The following is an 18291-nucleotide window of genomic DNA, read 5'->3' on the forward strand; positions in this document are numbered from 1 at the left end:
AGCAGTAAAATAGGCCGTGAAATTTACCGAAAAAAAGCTAACGAAGGGATTCTTGAGGGTTATTAATTACCTGAAAATGTTGCCATAGTTGTTAAAATGCTTTAGATTAGTCAATTATAAAATATATTTTTAAAAGCACTTTATTTTCATTGGATGAAAAAGTACGGTTTTTTAGGCACCTGTACAGTTCTTGTAGACACCTGTATAGTTCTTGTAGATAACTGTACGGTTCTCGTAGGCACCTGTACAGTTCTGTTAATACCTGTACAGTTCTCGTAGACATGTGTACGGTTCTCATAGGCACCTGTATCTGTACAGTTCTCGTAGTTACTTGTACGGTTTTTGTAGGCATCTGTACAGTTCTCGTAGACACCTGTATCGTTCTTGTAGGCACCTGGACAGTTCTCGTAGACACCTGTATCGTTCTTGTAGGCACCTATATAGTTCTCGTAAACACCTGTGTAATTTTTGCAGACACTTGTACGGTTCTCGTAGGCACATGTACAGTTCTCGTAGACACCTGTACAGTTCTCGTAGACACCTGTACAGTTCTTTATTTTTAGTTCTATTGACACAAGAAGTTTTAAACTTGAAGGAAGTTAATCAAAGCGAGAAGCAATCTCTGTGCATGGTGGTAATTACAGCTATGTACAAGCTGGTAGCTTGATTGAAAGGAACTAAAAATACACCCACAAGAAGTACAATTATGTCTAATGTACTTTATGTCTATAGTTTTAAAGCCAGTCAGGAATAATCTTATGTTTAGAAAAGCAGTAGCTTACCAAATAAACTGCTGTCAGTACTTTCTAAAACTAGTAGCCAGCTAAACAAAATCTTCGTTTAATAGTTTTTAAAAGTAGTAACTAAGCAGACACACTATTGTGTCAGTTGTTTTTAAAATCGATAGCTAAACTCTTGAGGCCCCAAATTAGTGAATACAAGTTCAGAAACTTCTCATAATTTGGAGTTCGCGTTGAGATTATTTGTTCTTTATCTAAATTTTTTGTCAACAAACAATCGTATTTGTATTCACATGAAAAACTTATTTTCCAAAATTATTCTCATGAGGACATACTCGCATCTTTAGTAATAAATTGACTTTAGCGTAAAGTGATTAATATAAGTGAATTTAAAATATGCTTTGTCAACGTTCAAAATTGCTTGTTCATTCTTTGATGGATTTAAAACAATAAACTAACATCTGCACACTTATTTCTTTACTCATAAATGAAATATTCATTCAAGACTTACAGATACAAATACAAATACAAAATACAAATTACAAATATTATCTTTATTTCAGACTATTATGGTCTATTGGTTAGTATTACAAACTTAAAAAATTAGGGTTAGTTAAATATCAAAAAACATAACATAAAAAAATTACTCTGTCATAATTTTTTTTAATGTGCCAGATAGAAAGAAACCAGAAGCTTTCGTAAATAGTTATTTGCTGTGTACATAAGGACAGTGGAAAACTTTTATTAATAAGAACTAAGAAGGGTATTGTTTAATGTAGGTTTATAATGTTAAATACTTAGATGCAAAGTGAGGAGGGAATTGCTCCATGCATCCTATAGAAACGTCACATCCAAGGAAACGAAACAGGAAACCGTCTTATAGAAGTGAAAAGGGAATGACACTTCTCATTTGAAATAGTATTATGTATTGTATATTATGTACTAGCTGTGCCCGCGACTTCATCCGCGTCAGCATAGTAGATCACGTCCCAAGTATTATTTGTCAAAAATATTCAATGTACAGAATTGAGTCTCTTACGATTTTATTATATGTATAGATAAATGACTTAGTTTGTTCCTAAAAAGGAGAAATAACACGCAATACAAACGTCGTGACACCATTTCGTTATAAGTAATAGATCCATGGAGGGGGGGGGGGGGGGGGGGGGGGCGCACCCCCCCCAAATCAAATGACACTCGAAAACCGTATGTTTAGTGTAGTTTTTAACTTTGTTCTCAAAAATGGAGAAATATGTCTACGTGACATCGTTTTGTTGAAAGAAAATTTTTGAGAGGGGGGGGGGATTTGGGGGGGGAGCACGAAACGACCGTCGCGGAAGCTCGCTGCATATAAATCAAACGACACTCGAAATCTGTATAGATAAGATAGATGAAAGCTCATAGCAAGGCAAGGAGTGGAGATAAATACAAAGTGTAAAGCAAAAATTTGTAGGAAATTTTATGAGCTTTCATTATGTACAGAATTTTTTTCTCTACAACGCACCGTTTTAGCGGTATGAGAAAAAACTAAAAATATTGAAACTTGAGCCCCTCCCCCCCCACCCTAGGTGATATCGTAATAATATATAGCCTATGTGTTGACCCGACCTCTAAGTAATATTCGTGCAAAATTTGAAGGAAATCCATCCAGTACTTTCTGAGTTTATCCCGGACATACATACAGACAATCAGACAAACAGATAATCAGACAAACAGACAAACAGACAAAAATTCTAAAAACTATATTATTGGCTTCCATATCGATTGTAGATCACGTCCCAAGTATTATTTTTCAAAAATATTCAATGTACAGAATTGAGTCTCTTACGATTTTATTATAATATGTATAGATAAAACGTGGTATGAGTTCAAACCAGTGTGTACCTATCTTAGGATTTAATTTACTACTTTAAAGTAAATATATTAAGTAAAAATGTAGCAAGTCTTAGTATTTAATAAACCACACTGTGATTATTAGTCTAAATCATTATCTTGATAAATTATGATTATAAGCTGATTTGCTTAATAGTATTTTATCAAGCGCGAATGTATAGTTTTCTTAAAATTACAAGTAACTTCTTAACATTACAAAAATACATTTTTTGGTACTTTGTTCTTTTTTTGCACATTCATGGCTATTTAAATGCTTTAGTATGAAGTCTTTTACATTTGGACCTTCTTGTTCCGAAAATTTGGCCTTAATCGACTGCCTTTCTGTAAAATTCAATAAGCTACTACATCTGGCCTTAATCGACTTTTGTAAAAGGCTGTAAGAACTATCTTTGAACTTTTATTTCTGAACTTAAGACTAATGATGATGATCTGCTACTTTTATTTCTGACCAGTCAAGATGTAACCAATATCGAGAGCGAAGGTAGTAGAAAGTATATGGGACTTAACAATAGTCATAACCAAGTTAAAATATCGCTTGCGATGTCTTATGCTAATCTACATTAATGTGCTATAAAATGTTAAAGTGTCTGTCTAATTACCACTTCTCACCTAAACCGCTGGGCCGATTTTGTTGAAATTTGGTATGAAGATACTTTGCGTTCCGGAAAAGGACATAGGATACTTTTTATCCGGGAAAAATGTACGGTTCTTGCACGATAAACGAATAGTTGCGGGCTTCATCTAGTTCTATATACACATTTCGATTTCAAACTTCCGTCATTGTCCAATGCATCTTGGCTACACGCTTTACTTGACAATGCCGTTTGACTGAGTTTCGAAAACTAGCCATGCGGTGTCAGCGCTTGCTCACTAGTCAATGTTAACCAATAACCCTAAAAATGTAACGATTTATTTAACCCATCAATACCTAAGCGGCACCCGGCTGTCGCAGAACAATTGAAAATATATTGTGTCTGCGATTCCCACGATCGAGTTATTAAATAGCGGCGCAGACGTGCTATCATTTACATACAATTTCTTATGATCTCGCAGTGTAGCGCGTTTCGGCGGACACATATAAATCGAGCCGTAGACACGAGTCAGCGTTGACTAATAACCGCAGTAAGTTTTCGAATCGCAGTCGAAAGTCGAATCATGCCGCTGATGTCGATAAGAGTACTAAATATGAGAGTCATGTCCGGGAATGCCCACCGGTCATGCCGTTTTTGCCACGACCCTTTTCGTTCAAATACAGCTCGGAGCAGTCATCATGCAGTGGAAAAATATTATTTATGGTTAAACGAATTTACCTGAAGTGAAGTTCAACCAAAATTTTGTGAGATGCTGCATCTGAGAGACTTCTCAATAACCATGTAGTCCGATTTACGACCTACAACATCGCCACACGAGTTTTAGATAAGTATTTAAAAGGATTTAACAACTACTCGTTCACTCACTGACAGCTCGACCGATCCCGAACCTCCGCTCGGCTTCATTTGTTTCAGAGGAGTAGTCGAGGCTTTTATTCTGCTTCCGGGGGTCCTCACGCAGCATGCGCCATCTACGTGCTTCGTGTTAGGGTTTGTGAGGGAGTGAAGTCTCTCAGATGCAGCATCTCACAAAATTTTGGTTGAACTTCACTTCATGTAAGTTCGTTTACGGCCATTCCCAATATTTGATCTATCTCTGGTTTTGCCCTACTAGAGATAGGAATAGCTCACAATTGACATAAAATATATGTCTCTAATGTCTAATATGAGCTATTCCTATCTCTAGTAGGGCAAAACCAGAGATAGATCAAATATTGGGAACGGCCGTTAACCATAAATTTTATTTCGATGTTGCATCTGAGAGACTTCATAATAACCATGTAGATGTTTAGCGTTTGTAGCAGAATAAAACAGTCATAATAATCATAACAACACCCGTGTGTATAACAAGCCGGATAACTATATTATGTACTTTGTCATTAATATCAGTCTTTAATTTATTAAAGTGTATTCTTATTTAATACAGCTTGGGCAAAAGCGTAATCATCTGAATTAATCAGAGGTTGATTGTAAAAGCGCAAAAAACAAAACAAGTTGCCTGACCAGCCTGCCGTTTTCTTAATCAGATCTAGTGACACTCCGGCCCTGCCGGCAGATGAGGCAGCGGCGTGCCGTGTGCTGTAAAAATGCTCACGTCCACACCGTTATTGCTCAGAGTTTGCTTGATCCAGCGGCTTATGTTCTGGGAACTCGCGTTGTGAACGGGCTTCTGAAAAGTAAGAATTAATCTGTATTTACATGATTTCGATATTTATTAGTTATTTCGAAATACTTTAGTAGCGCGAGTGCAGGACAAATTGAGAGTTTGTCTCTAAAGTAGTCTAAAGAATGGAATAATAAGTCTTGGATTTTGCCTGTTCGGCATTGAAGTCTGAATTATTATCTTTAATAGTGATTACGATACGTGAATTTTCGGAATGAACGTTTTCTGGTTCTTAATACGAGTGATAACGTCTGCTCCCGTTGTCCCGTCGACAACGCCATGAGAGTTACCATCTTTTTTGATAAAGTTTTCGATTACGGATTAGATAAATACTCCAAAACTTTATTAGGATTCCATATGGAGGAATACTTTGGGAAGCTGGGCTTACTCCTAAAAACTCCTTTTAAAAATCTTAGGATACAATCGTCATTGCAACAGGATTTACCAATGAATTAGAGACAAACTAGACCTATAACAATTTAACGTTCTTCTGTTAAGAATCGTAATATATCAGCTACGGATCCTTCATACTAATCAATATTATTAATTTGACAAAAATTAAACCAATGTTTTTATTCCAGTATCATACTGATTAATCGTACCTCCCAAATACCAATAACGATTTTAGTATGAGGTCAATAGACGCCTCCGGTATTCGACATCTTATGTAGGCTTGCCGCACAATATACTGGGCCATAGCGAATGGCACTCCCTGGAAGGGGACAGAAGGTTTTTATCTGGCCTAAAATAAATCTCGTCTTATTTGAGTAGCGATCGCAACAGTGAAAACTACGGCCGAGACGGCCAGTACGGAACGGCTAATATACCGGTCGCTTCCTCTTCTACAATTTTCCTAAGACTCTTCAGTATGAGCGTGAATGGCCGAAAGGCATAGAAAAAATAATAATAATCGTACCATGAAATTGTAAAAGCGTTGATATCGAAGGCACATGGGTATTATTTCCAAGAGACATATCTGTTACACTTATCATTTAAACACGACGTGAATAAGTACGGTAAGTATCAGGTTAATCATGTTGACCGAAGCTCAGTAAGATTTTTTGAAAATTCCTATCGTTCAATTCCCATTCGGTATCGACATAAGTGTACTTAGAAACCTGGTCAGCAACTGTGTTTTCTCGCGATTTTGTATAAGAAGCAAAAATATGTAAGTATGCGCTGTTTTTCGCACCACTGCCATTCATCTCTCGCAATTTCATTGAGATAAGGAAATTCAGTACCTCACAAGTCACATTCTATTAATATAAGATATTATGGCAGTAGTATTATCTATAATTCTTAATAACACTTAAATCAAAACGATCCTTCCAAAATAATTTGAGGTAATGGATATTATAATTGCGAGCTTCATCCGCCGACCAATGGCATCTAGTTACCACTCCGTCGCACGCGGCGCCCGGCGCCCCAGCCGGTGACCGAAGAGACTGTGAAGCTCTCCAGCTCGTATAAACTTGTGTTTATTCTATTAAAAGGATTGGACTCGATATTGCACCACCAACTTAAATCATGGTACAAATAAGGTTTTATAGGCATGATGGAATAAAAAATATTAGGTACTTATTACATTTTTTTTAAACTTCTCTCTTTTAAAGTATTTATTTAGTACGCGACCAGCAGCTGTTTGCTATTGCCGGACATGCTTAAGTTAAAGTTCACCAATGAACTTCACGAAATCGCGTATGCTAATTTAGACTTTGTTACGGATTTCGTTGGCTTGTTTAGAATTTTTTGAAGTTTTTCGGAAGGTAATTGTAATATATGCATGACTTGAGTATTTATGTCAAAGCCAATAAATCTACAAACTTGTGAAGGCAGCATACTACTTTTCTCAAAGTTGATAATAAAATCTTGTTCCGATTTTGACCTTAATATAATATTATGCATCGTGTTGTTACACGTAGCATAATCTTTACCTTTACAAAGAAGATCAACAATTTTCGATTGACCAATTCCTCTTAATGCAAATCTAGGAGGATCTGAGCGTTCTCTGAAAATTGTTTAATTATTTCGAGTTTTGGAAGGTCTCATTGGATAAATTGGCGCGTTAAATTCGCGAGACTGGCTATTCCTAGGCCCAGTTGATTCTGCGCATCCTCTAATCGGTTATTTGCAGCCTCATGTAGAACTGCGGCTACCTATTCATTGAGTTTAGGCGCTTGTGCCAGCGAAAAGTTAGTCTGTATAAGAATCTTCGCCACAAGCGACTCCTTGTATTCCTTAGCCAAACCATCGACTTAGATTTGACCCCAACGTTCAGAGAGTTCAGTGGGAATGCAGTTGCCTAGGGCTTTCTCTGTTTTATTGGCCTCGGCAAGAATATCTAGTATTTCAAGTGGTAACGTGGGGGTAGATTCTTGATTATAATTTACCGGTACGGTGGCTCCTGGTTAGATCAGCGGCGCTGATATCGGTGGTGCGGCCTACGGCGACGCCGGTGCAGGCGCGGACGACTCCACATAATCCACGTCCTCGACGTTGGCTAAAGATTGTGGAGTTCCACAGTGAGATTCAGCCTCCCGCGCGTCGATATCTTTATTTGTCGTCGGATGAGTGCTCGTGATCGCGGCGGCCTTCCCAGGAGGAGGTCGCTGACGACTCGAATCTTTTCCTGTGTAAATAAACAAAAGTATAAAGTTACTTTCAGGATGATATCACGTATCATCACGTTAAGAAAGAACTCAGTTTGTAACCAGGGTAATATCGCGTATTACCACATTAAGGTACAAAATATTATAGTTGACTATCTGGTTAATATCACGTATTAACACGTTATTATAGTAATTTTGTATCGTATCATAACCATACCATAGCTGAGAACAAAGAAAAAAATCATAAATTTTTTAAAAATTAGTGTGGGTAGTTTGGTACCTATCTTTTCCCTTGTTGCGGCGTAATTTACTTTCCAATCGCCGTATTTTGCGGTGAATATGTTCGTATTCATTCTTATTATTCCTTTTCCTCATATTATTCGGCGATTTACACTAATTATAACACTTTAAAACTGTAGAAATTAATTTTAAAAGATTAACGTGTTGACGATGTCGCACACGAAAAACGAATGAAGCCGAGCGGAGGTTCGGGATCGGTCGAGCTGTCAGTGAGTGAACGAGTACCTAGTTATTAAATCCTTTTAAATACTTATCTAAGGTCGTAAATCGGACTACATGGTTATTGTGAAGTCTCTCAGATGCAACATCGAAATAAAATTACAGATAGTCGTAATATTATATACATGATTTTCTTATGTCTGGTGCTGTGCACGAACTTGATGAAAGACGGTTTATACAATAAATGAGGTCGAATTCAACATTTTTGTTTAGTATAATATTGAATTGAAACTGGAATTGGAGGAATTGTAACGTTAAAGATGAACCCAGATCTTATAAGCCACATATGTGCGATGGGAGTAATTATTTTTCACAAAATAAAAACATAAACAATAAATATCTTTAGTTGGTGGAAGTTGGAACCATGTAAAATGCTAAACACACGCCTACTCGTCTAGTACTTTTTATTTAAAGTTGGCACAACTCCGGAAAATGAATTCCGCTGTAAAAATAAATTAATAAATCCAATGCGCTACCAGGTTACACGTGTAACCCTTTATTTGGATGATTTTGCATAAATTTCGTATAGTGAGTAAACATGATAAATGATTTGTGTTCATTGGCTCTACTGTAAAAAGGAAATACGATGCGCAGAAAGGTCACGATCGAGGGTAGTAATGTTTTTAAGGAATAATAATATTATTATGTTTTTAATCAACTAGTTGGTGCCTGAAACTCCGTTGCACAGGAATTCGTTTATCGCGCGGGAACCGTACATTTTTCCGGAATAAAAAGTACCCTATGTCCTTTCCTGAGACTCAAACTATCTCCATACTAAATTGGTTCAGCGGTTTAAGCGTGAAGAGGATAGACAGACCTTGCATTAATAATATCAGCGTGTAAATTTATTAAATGAAATGGAATGGAACCTTTGTAGCTGCCGTAACCATTTTTTATGATTTATTTCCCAAGAAAAATTCTGACATTATATTATTGTAGAGGCCATATTAATACGACGATCATTTTTATTAATAGAAAAAGTCGCATACCTATATGAATTGTCGTTTTCTCCGTTTTTTGCGTCTGTATTCATACATCCTCACTGTCGTCTATGGCAACGTTATCTTAGGAAACCAGGCCATTATTCATTATGAGTTTTGGCGCAAAACTCATCATATTAAAGGCACGATTCATTTAAAATTAAAATAACTGAGTGCACTCAACATCAAACGGTGACCCAGAATGGCTGAATGAACATTGGACATCAACAGTCCTAGATTAACATTATCATAACTTACAAAGGGATTTCAAGGGTTTATGCGAAGAGTGAGCTCTTAATATTGTATAATAAGGATATAATATGATTTAGATACCTCAAATGGAGCAGGAAAATGTTTTGTTTTGGTTTAACTATACTAAAATAATTGCTCGCTGAATATCTCCTTCTTAATAATCTTATTATGAATGCGAAAGTGCGGCAGTGTGTTTGTTGCCTATTCAAGCTTTAACTGGAGAACCGATTTGTGCTTTAAAGATTTTAAATACCTACTCTTCAAAATGTGTAGCTTTGGCCTCGGAAAAAACTAGTTATTATCCTCTTACTTCTGAGCTTAAAAGCTTTAAGTGCCACTTCATACGCATTCATCACGGCATATTGTACTCAAACTCATCATTTGTTTATGAAAAAGTTAAAATGGTTTCACGCACCGTTGAAGGAGAAACTCAACATTCGCATATCCAGCGTAATTTTGATGCATTCAGTTGTAAAATGAGCCGTAATATAACGTGTTAAGGTTCTCCGGGGGGTCTGGAACAACTGGATAGTTAAACGGGGCCATCTTTCGAGCTGTCGCGATGCCCCCCGTTCTAATTATACTTTTCTAAAGCCAGTTCTGCCCAAGCCACCGGTGTTCTACGGCTTTTATAGTTGACGAGTGAGTATCTATTTATATAACGCCTTAGTTTGAACCATTTTACCTCAGCAGTCAGCGATGATTTTGTTAGGAAAAAGCAGCTAATCGATTATAGTCTCTTTAAAATTAGCGTTTTGTTGTAGAAATAATGTACTATTATAAAAGTTATGGTCTATTATTTTATTACATTTAAAATCAGCAAAACATTTTTTAATCCCGACGCAAAAATAGGAGCATTATAAGGTTGAATAAAATTTTACGCAGCTATCAAAAAATATTTCTTTTCAATCTCCTAAGTTATAAATTATTAATTTAACGACACAATCAAGCTATAAATAAGTACATTCATTTGAATAACGTGACGTTTAGCAAAAAATGTGAAACATCGTAAATTAGATGGTTGAACATTGACGTACCATACCGGGGAAGTGCTGACTTTATCTAAAATGTAGGAAAATTACGTACACTTAAAACTCGTGTATCATTGACAACACTAAGTATTGCTAAAAAAATATGCTCAGAAATAATCTTAGAATTTACTACTTGCTTTTTTATACAGTTATAAATAGCCTATTTCTTTCACCATAGGCATTATCCGGAACTAAAATTGATCCAGATCTTTCAGAGCTACGATGCAAACCTTTCTTTATAAGCTTTCACTTTCATTATTATTTCTGTAATAATAATTGAAGCAATCGCTATTTGAGCAGCGTAGAGCAGTTTTTTGCAATGGGTTAAACAAGATAAACAACGCGTTCGTATATGAGACCTGATAGAAGATTCGTAAGATGGATGAAGAGAAGATATGTTTGGGGTAGTAGAGGTAGAAATATTACACTCTTATAATAAAACCTCCTCCTTTTTGGAAGACGGTTAAAATGTGTGCTCACTCATGTTTCATTTTTACTTCTGCCGACGCTCCCGTAGTACAACCCTTTTCTTTTTTCTCTCTTCATTTCGAGGTCTCAATCTGGAACGTCGATGCGACTAAGTATGAATGACGTAATACGAAGGCCGCCTGTGAACCCTTTACAACCACTTTACAGCAATTATCACGCGATACCTTGATAATGTAGACCTGTTTATTCTTTTTATAACCTCAAATATTATATTTTAGGGTGGGGAGTCTAAGTAGTTATAAGTTGATACAAACGGCGCTTTATCAATACACTCATTATAACAGATCATTGTTTGTTTATTATCCATACTAATATTGTAAACGCAAAAGTGTGTCTGTCTATCTGTTACTAAGAGGCATCAGACTGACAGACAGAATGCCCAAACCGCTGAACTGATTCTGCTGTTAATTAGCTTAGAGATACTTTGAGTTTTGGGAAAGGACATAGAATACTTTTGTCTCGGTAAAATGTACGGTTCCAGAGCGACTCACGAATTCTTGCGCAACGGAGTTGCGGGCGTCTACTAGTTTTTAATATAATGTCATAGAATCATGGGAATTTTCGAGGAAAAAATAGCCGATTATGTAAATCCAAAGTGTAAACTACTAGATGACGCCCGCGACTCCGTTGCGCCAAAATTCGTTTATCGCGCGGGAACCGTACATATTCCGGGATAAAAAGTTTCCTATGTCCTTTCCCGGGACTCAAAGTATTTCCATGCCAAATTTCAGCAAAATCTGTTCAGCGGTTTGAGCGTGAAGAAGTAACAGACAGACAGACAGACAGACAGACACACTTTCGCATATATACTTTTCTCAAAAGATTTTAAACAGTAGGCAAATGCCACTAAATTCACTTCACTGCACTACACTGCCTACGCCGTAGCAGGTTCTACGAAAATTGATTTTGATGAACGATAGTCCCGTCGTTGTCACTCAAACACACAAAACATGAAATCACATTTGTTAACCTAAATCAAAGACAAAGAATATCGAATAATTCTCAAACAACGATATCGGGAGTTGAGCCCTTTTGTATTTTAACGAGGACGGAAAAACCACTTACAGCCTCGCAATTATGAACATAAAAGGTCGTAGACTTCCCTTTTGTGTTTCAGGATAATGGTAACAGATATGCCACACAAATTGTGGGCTTAGCACGAACTCTTGATGGATGCGTATTCGTAACATTGCATCGACGGAAATAATTGCTATTAAAATGATGACAGCGCGGCGCCTAGTCATGTTGGCTAAATATATTTTACTACCGTGTAACTGACGACGAAACAATATGTTCAATGTTCATGTTATAAAATATGTCATTTTAAAAGTAAGAAGATATAATTATTGTGAAGCGTAACAAAACGTTTTATAACAAAGAAATGTGACATATATTTTTATTTGCGTATAATAATTCTTATTGTTAACCTAAGTTGTTTTGTAGATATATTATGTATCTCTTTTACAAGAAGAATTCAATTTAAAATCCTTGTTAAGGTTTTAATACGAATACGTAGTAAGAATTGTTGATGCTTGTCTTTTGTCTGGTTTTACTGGCACGTGTCGTTGTTAAAAACCACAACGGTGAGGTTGTTGTTATAATTAGTAATTAATTTCAGTATATTTTGCCGCTGTATTGTTTGCATTTCATGGTGTTTATGTTTTAATAAGTGTACCTTTTAGTTATTACTAGTAATCAACTATGCTCTTAAAGTTTTCGTGTACGTTAACGCTTTACGTTTAATTAATCACTAGCTATTTGACCGAGCTTTGCTCGGTATTCGATAAAACACGAATAAAATGACATTTTCTAAAAATGATTCCTAGCTAGATCGATTTATCGTCCCCGAAACCCCCAATATACTAAATTTCATGAAAATCGTTGGAACCAATTCCAAGATTTCAAATATACATTTACATATATACAAGAATTGCTCGTTTAAAGATATAAGAGTACCTGGATGACCGAGCTTTGCTCGGTATAGCAAACACTCATTGACTTCGTGTTACTTAACAACGCCATCTGCTGGAATAGCTTTAGCTGTTGTTGTGTCGTTAAAGCAATTAGTTGCTCACAAAATAGTATTATTTTTCGCCAATAGATGTCAGGAAGAGTAACATTTTTCAGTTTATCGATTATCGATAAAACACGAATAAAAAGACATTTTCTAAAAATGATTCCTAGCTAGATCGATTTATCGCCCCCGAAACCCCCTATATACTAAATTCATGAAAATCGTTGGAGCCGATTCCGAGATTCCAATTATATATATAATTAAAGATATAAGATTAAGTCGATTTTGATTAAATTTGACATGGAAATATTTTCAAACTTGAAAAAGGGCATAGGTTAGTTTTATCCCGGAAAACATTTTATTAGCTATATTTTTTCGTGTTCAGAGACCGGGTAGTATGTAGAAGTTTATATATTCGGGTTATAGTTTCTAAATTTCTAAATATATAATATAACTCAAAGGTGACTGACTGACTGACATAGTGATAGGCTGATATTTGGCATGCAGATGGATGTTATGACGTAGGCATCCGCTAAGAAAGGATTTTGATAAATTCCACCCCTAAGGGGATATAATAGGGGATAAAAGATTGTGCATAATACTACTTGTTAACGCGAGCGAAGCCGCGGACAAAAACATAGTTACTCAAACATTCCCTCTATACAAAACATGTAACATGTATTACGCTCAATAAAAGTTTCCATTATTGTATAATTTAATTCTGTCGTTCACGAGAGCCAAAGTTGGAATTGGAACTGTGAACTTTGAACTGCAGCGGGCACCTGCAAATAGATTCGTTCTAATAATAGACGGATACGACGTACAGATAACACAAAACGATTTTTATTTTGATGAAATTTGTCACAGATTATGTGGAAGAGCCCAGGGATATTCATTAATAAATCAATGTTTGACATATATTTCATAATCCTTTTTTATTTTAGATCGGTCAATAGAAAGGGACTGGTACTGACGGGTCATAAGATAAAAATTTACCTTCTCGGTGACCAGACTCTACCTAAACTATCATTGTAATGAAGGCCAAACAGTCGCTTAGAGTATTTTGTTCGGTCAGACTAATCGCAGACCAACTTAACCGGACTTGTTTTATGAAATTCTAGTGAACGATTTCTGGCAAAAGATTTTTTTTTCCTTTTCTTTTTGTAACTATATTTAATTTAGTATTTAGTTGACACAACTCTTTTATTTTGTTATGTGCATGTTGTGTTCACTTCCTAGAGAGATACATTCCCTAGTGTTAGTCATTTTTATACTCTATTATTTATAACTGCATGTATTGTGAATTGTATCTTGTTTTGTGAACCTAATTAAAAGAAAAAAGAAAAAGAGCTTGTCGGGCTTGAACTGACTCGTTCCACTACTAGTGGATATAAATGGAAAATTATATACTGTAGCGAGACTAAGGCTTCATTTAAAGTAAAGGCAAGTAAACTCAGTCAATTATTGTTAAGTTCGGGCAAAACAAAAAAATGCTGTAAAATTAAGTAGGTCAGCTGTACTAAAATTAAATTTATGAATGCAATTTCTCTGTAATTCTAGAATGTTATGGAAAGGAATGCGCCTTGATTGTTGCTTGCAGTATGAGAAATGTAAGGTGGAGTTATGGTTAAGTATTAAAGTAGCCATTAATCGTTGAAAGCGTTCAAGGAAAACCCCATAAGCTAACACCCTACAAATTACCTACGGTTGAACCAAAGGTAGATTATTTGTTGACATTCCAAGAAAAAAAAATTGCTTATTGTGGTCTCTTGACGATTTCTATAGAAAGATGTATTGAGATGTATCGAGATGTATCGTGCTATAATATACATCTTTACATTACCTGCTCTGTGTGTGACAAGTTTTGTTGTGAAATGTGCGTATTTGTTTATGTATTTTGATTTTCAAAATATGTATTGGAAGAAAATTCTTTTAAATAAGCTTTGCCTGGCCATTCCAGCAATAGCTGCTGATTGGAATAAATTTTGTACATAAATAAATTAAGATCCGGGGCAGGATGTACTAGTTATTATAATAAACTACCTCAATATATTATTATGTGGTAGTTACTTGTCAAAGTGTAAAATTTTACTCGTCTTTACTAAAAGTAATAAAGCAGAAGTAGAAAAGTACTATCAGAGAAATTGATTATTGGCTGAAAACGGGCCTACGTAATTTGGTCGTGTTATGTCAAGCCCAGCTTATGAATCACGACTAAGGGTTGATTCAGACCGCGACGCGACGCGTAGATTTTTCATTTACATTTACATTTCTAAATGTATTATATATGGACTTGACAGATTCGCAAAACGCAATTGAAATCTGTCAAATCTCTACAAATTGATGCCGCGCCGCGTCTCGCCGCGCCTCGCTTCGCCTCGTCCGAGCTGAGCGACAACTGCAGACGACGTGTCATCGCGACACTTCTGGTTTGTATGTATTTCTATGAAAAACCTTGCGCAGCTTATTCATAGAAACACATAGAAACCTGTAGTGTAGCGACACTTATTCATAGAAATACATAGAAAAATGTAGTGTCGCGACGACACGTCGTCTGCTGCCGCTTCATGTAGCCGGTTTCCAATTTGTACCTTAAAATTCATTTAATGTACATGGGCAACTAAAGTAGATCCGCCAAGAATCTCTGATGGTACGAGTACAATAGGTAATGTACTATTTTTTTTTTATGAAATAAGGGGGCAATCGAGCAAACGGGTCACCTGATGGAAAGCAACTTCCGTCGCCCATGGACACTCGCAGCATCATAAGAGCTGCAGGTGCGTTGCCGGCCTTTTAAGAGGGAATAGGGTAATAGGGAAGGGTAGGGAAGGGAATAGGGGAGGGTAGGGAAGGGAATAGGGGAGCCGGCCCATTCGTGCCGAAGCATAGCTCTCCCACGTATCCCACTATAGTTAGGTAGTTAGGTAAGTTCCGCAGCTCAAGTTATTTGTATCTATGTGATTTTAGGGGACCCTCATCTCAGTCGTTGGACAATGGGAAAACAAATCCCGGAGTCACAATAGCCCCGGCAAGGTATTTCCTGCCTCCTGCCATCGATTACTCAGGAACAAAGCACTTTTTTAATCCATTAATTATATTTTGCAGGACCGTGACAGTATAAAGTATTAAAAAATCAGAATATTAAGAAACAAATTTTGTTAAAAAAATTATATAGTGTAATATTTTAAAACATTTGAATTATGTTAACTTAATCTTGTTATTGGATAAAATATACTTACTTACTATTTACTAGTTATTTAGTAGTAACTGTCCATGAAAATTAATGAAGGTCTATTAATTAAACTATTTTGTTTAATAATATTATGAAACAATTAAAATGATGTATAACGCACATAACTTCATAATATTATGCCGATCAATTTATAAAGCTTTCTAATAACTATAAATTATAATTTCAAATTTTAAAAGTCCATAAAAACTTTTTAATTAGATATTGCTCTACTTTGAACTCGGCGACATGACTTCCACGTACAATTTCCTATTGTAACGCTATTTTTAATGAAGGCCAACATTTCCAACATAATTTAAAATTCTAGAATAATTACAGGCTCGACGTAAATAACTTCTTATTTATGTGTTTGTGTTTGAATTTTTAATTAAAATAACAACTACCTTAGGTGCCAATTATAACACGATACGTTTTCCGTCGCCTATTTTATTTTACACTCTCTATAAAACGTTAGTCACGACTTCATTCAAGAAGAAAATCAAATGTTTCCCTTAGGAACTCTTTTGCTAAATTCATTTAAGTTCACGCAGCGATTTTCCTTCAAATAAAGTTAAACATTACCAAACTTTGCCATTTATTCCTCGTAGTTTTCAGTCACATTTTATATAGTAAAGCACAATATTTAAAATTCTTATATTATGGACCATTTGCCTGCTACAATCATATTGCCGAGAACGAGAGTTCTATTTTATCGTAAGGACCAATATTCATTGAAACTTAAAAAAATGCGTGATTTTTATACTTCGCTAATAGTAAACTTTTGTACTTTATTCTTAAAAACTTTTTATGTTTAAGTGGCCAAGACGATTTTAATAAGTCTGCCATTGTCTGCTTTTACAAGCGTTATTATTCTTAGTACCGAGTCTGATTTTTTTGCTGTACGAAAGACTTTATTAGCTAGCTTGGAACGGCCACCATAGAAAGGGTTTCTTTCTATAAAAGAATGGTCAAAAAGACAGATGGAAAGGAAACCTGTCACATTGTCTGTAAAATCTATTACTTTATTCTTTCACAACACCATCCACCAGCATACTGGCTTGGATGAAAGAGCCAACAACATAACATGTTGGCTTTGATCATGAGCAATAAGATGAAGCAAACATTTTTTGCTTTATCTTACGATACCTATTGCGTTGACTGCTTTTTACCGGTGCCATAGTTTTAATCGCATGTGGATTTATCGTGAAGTACACGCAATTAAAAAAAGTGTTACGCAGCAAAATCCGTAAGCGCACAAATTATGAACAATATACACCACATAGCGTAATCTTGAAATCAGACTTTCTACCATATCAATATTTCGACCAAAGTTCAACGTCCGCTTTAGTGTTCTAGCCTTTAATCTAGATCTAGTAATCCTAATAGAAGTGATATAGAATTAGCGGAAGCTGATAGCTTATTAGTACTGATGAGAAAATATATTGAATTGAGAGAATTGGGTCAGCGTAGGCCATAACTATTTAGGTTAAGTCTCTCCGTAATGCTTCAACAAGTGAACAGTTAATTGCTGACATTATAAACAGCGATTGAAATGTGTAATGGCTGTTTTATTTCCTTCCAATCCAGTTATGCAATCCAGCATTGGATTGCTGCTGGCGTAATGTAAACGGACGCTGGAATTGACGTGGGAGAGCCATGCTGTGGCACGAATGAGCCGGCTCGACCGGAGAAATACCACGGGCTCACAGAAAACCGGCGTGAAACAGCGCTTGCGCTGTGCTTCGCCGAGCGAGTGTGTTCAATTCTCTACCCATTTCCCTTCCCTACCCTCTCCTATATCCTTCCCTACCCTCCCCTATACCCTTCCCTACCCCCTATTACCCTATTCCCTCTTAAAAGGCCTGCAACGCACCTGCAGCTCTACTGATGCTGCGAGTGTCCATGGGCGACGGAAGTTGCTTTCCATCAGTGACCCGTTTGCTCGTTTGCCCCCTTATTTCATAAAAAAAGAATAGACTGAAATGCATTTCAGTGCGTTCCAGTGCCCGTTTACTTTATTCCTGTAGCAATCCAACACTGGGTTGGCATCTTAATGTAAATCGACCGTTATATAGTATATATGTCGCAGGCGGTTTGTATATTTAGCCGTATTACATTACGGCTAGCCGTTTTAAAAAACGGCGCCGTTTTGTAATGCGACGTGTCGACGTTTAGCCGGATTGTAATTGCGATACGTTCTTCAATGAGGCGGGCCACGTTTAGCCGCATCGTACTCCTACGTAAGTTATAGGGTGACCATGATTGCAAAATAAAACAATATA

General features: G+C 36.3%; 1 protein-coding gene across 1 annotated transcript in view; it reads left to right on the top strand.

The window, feature by feature from the left end:
- LOC121734469 overlaps positions 1–18291 on the top strand; it is a 131842-nt gene that overhangs the window by 97339 nt on the left and 16212 nt on the right. The gene's annotated exons all lie outside the window — the stretch shown is intronic.

This window comes from Aricia agestis, chromosome 15 (assembly GCF_905147365.1).
Source record: "Aricia agestis chromosome 15, ilAriAges1.1, whole genome shotgun sequence".
Classification (NCBI taxonomy): domain Eukaryota; kingdom Metazoa; phylum Arthropoda; class Insecta; order Lepidoptera; family Lycaenidae; genus Aricia; species Aricia agestis.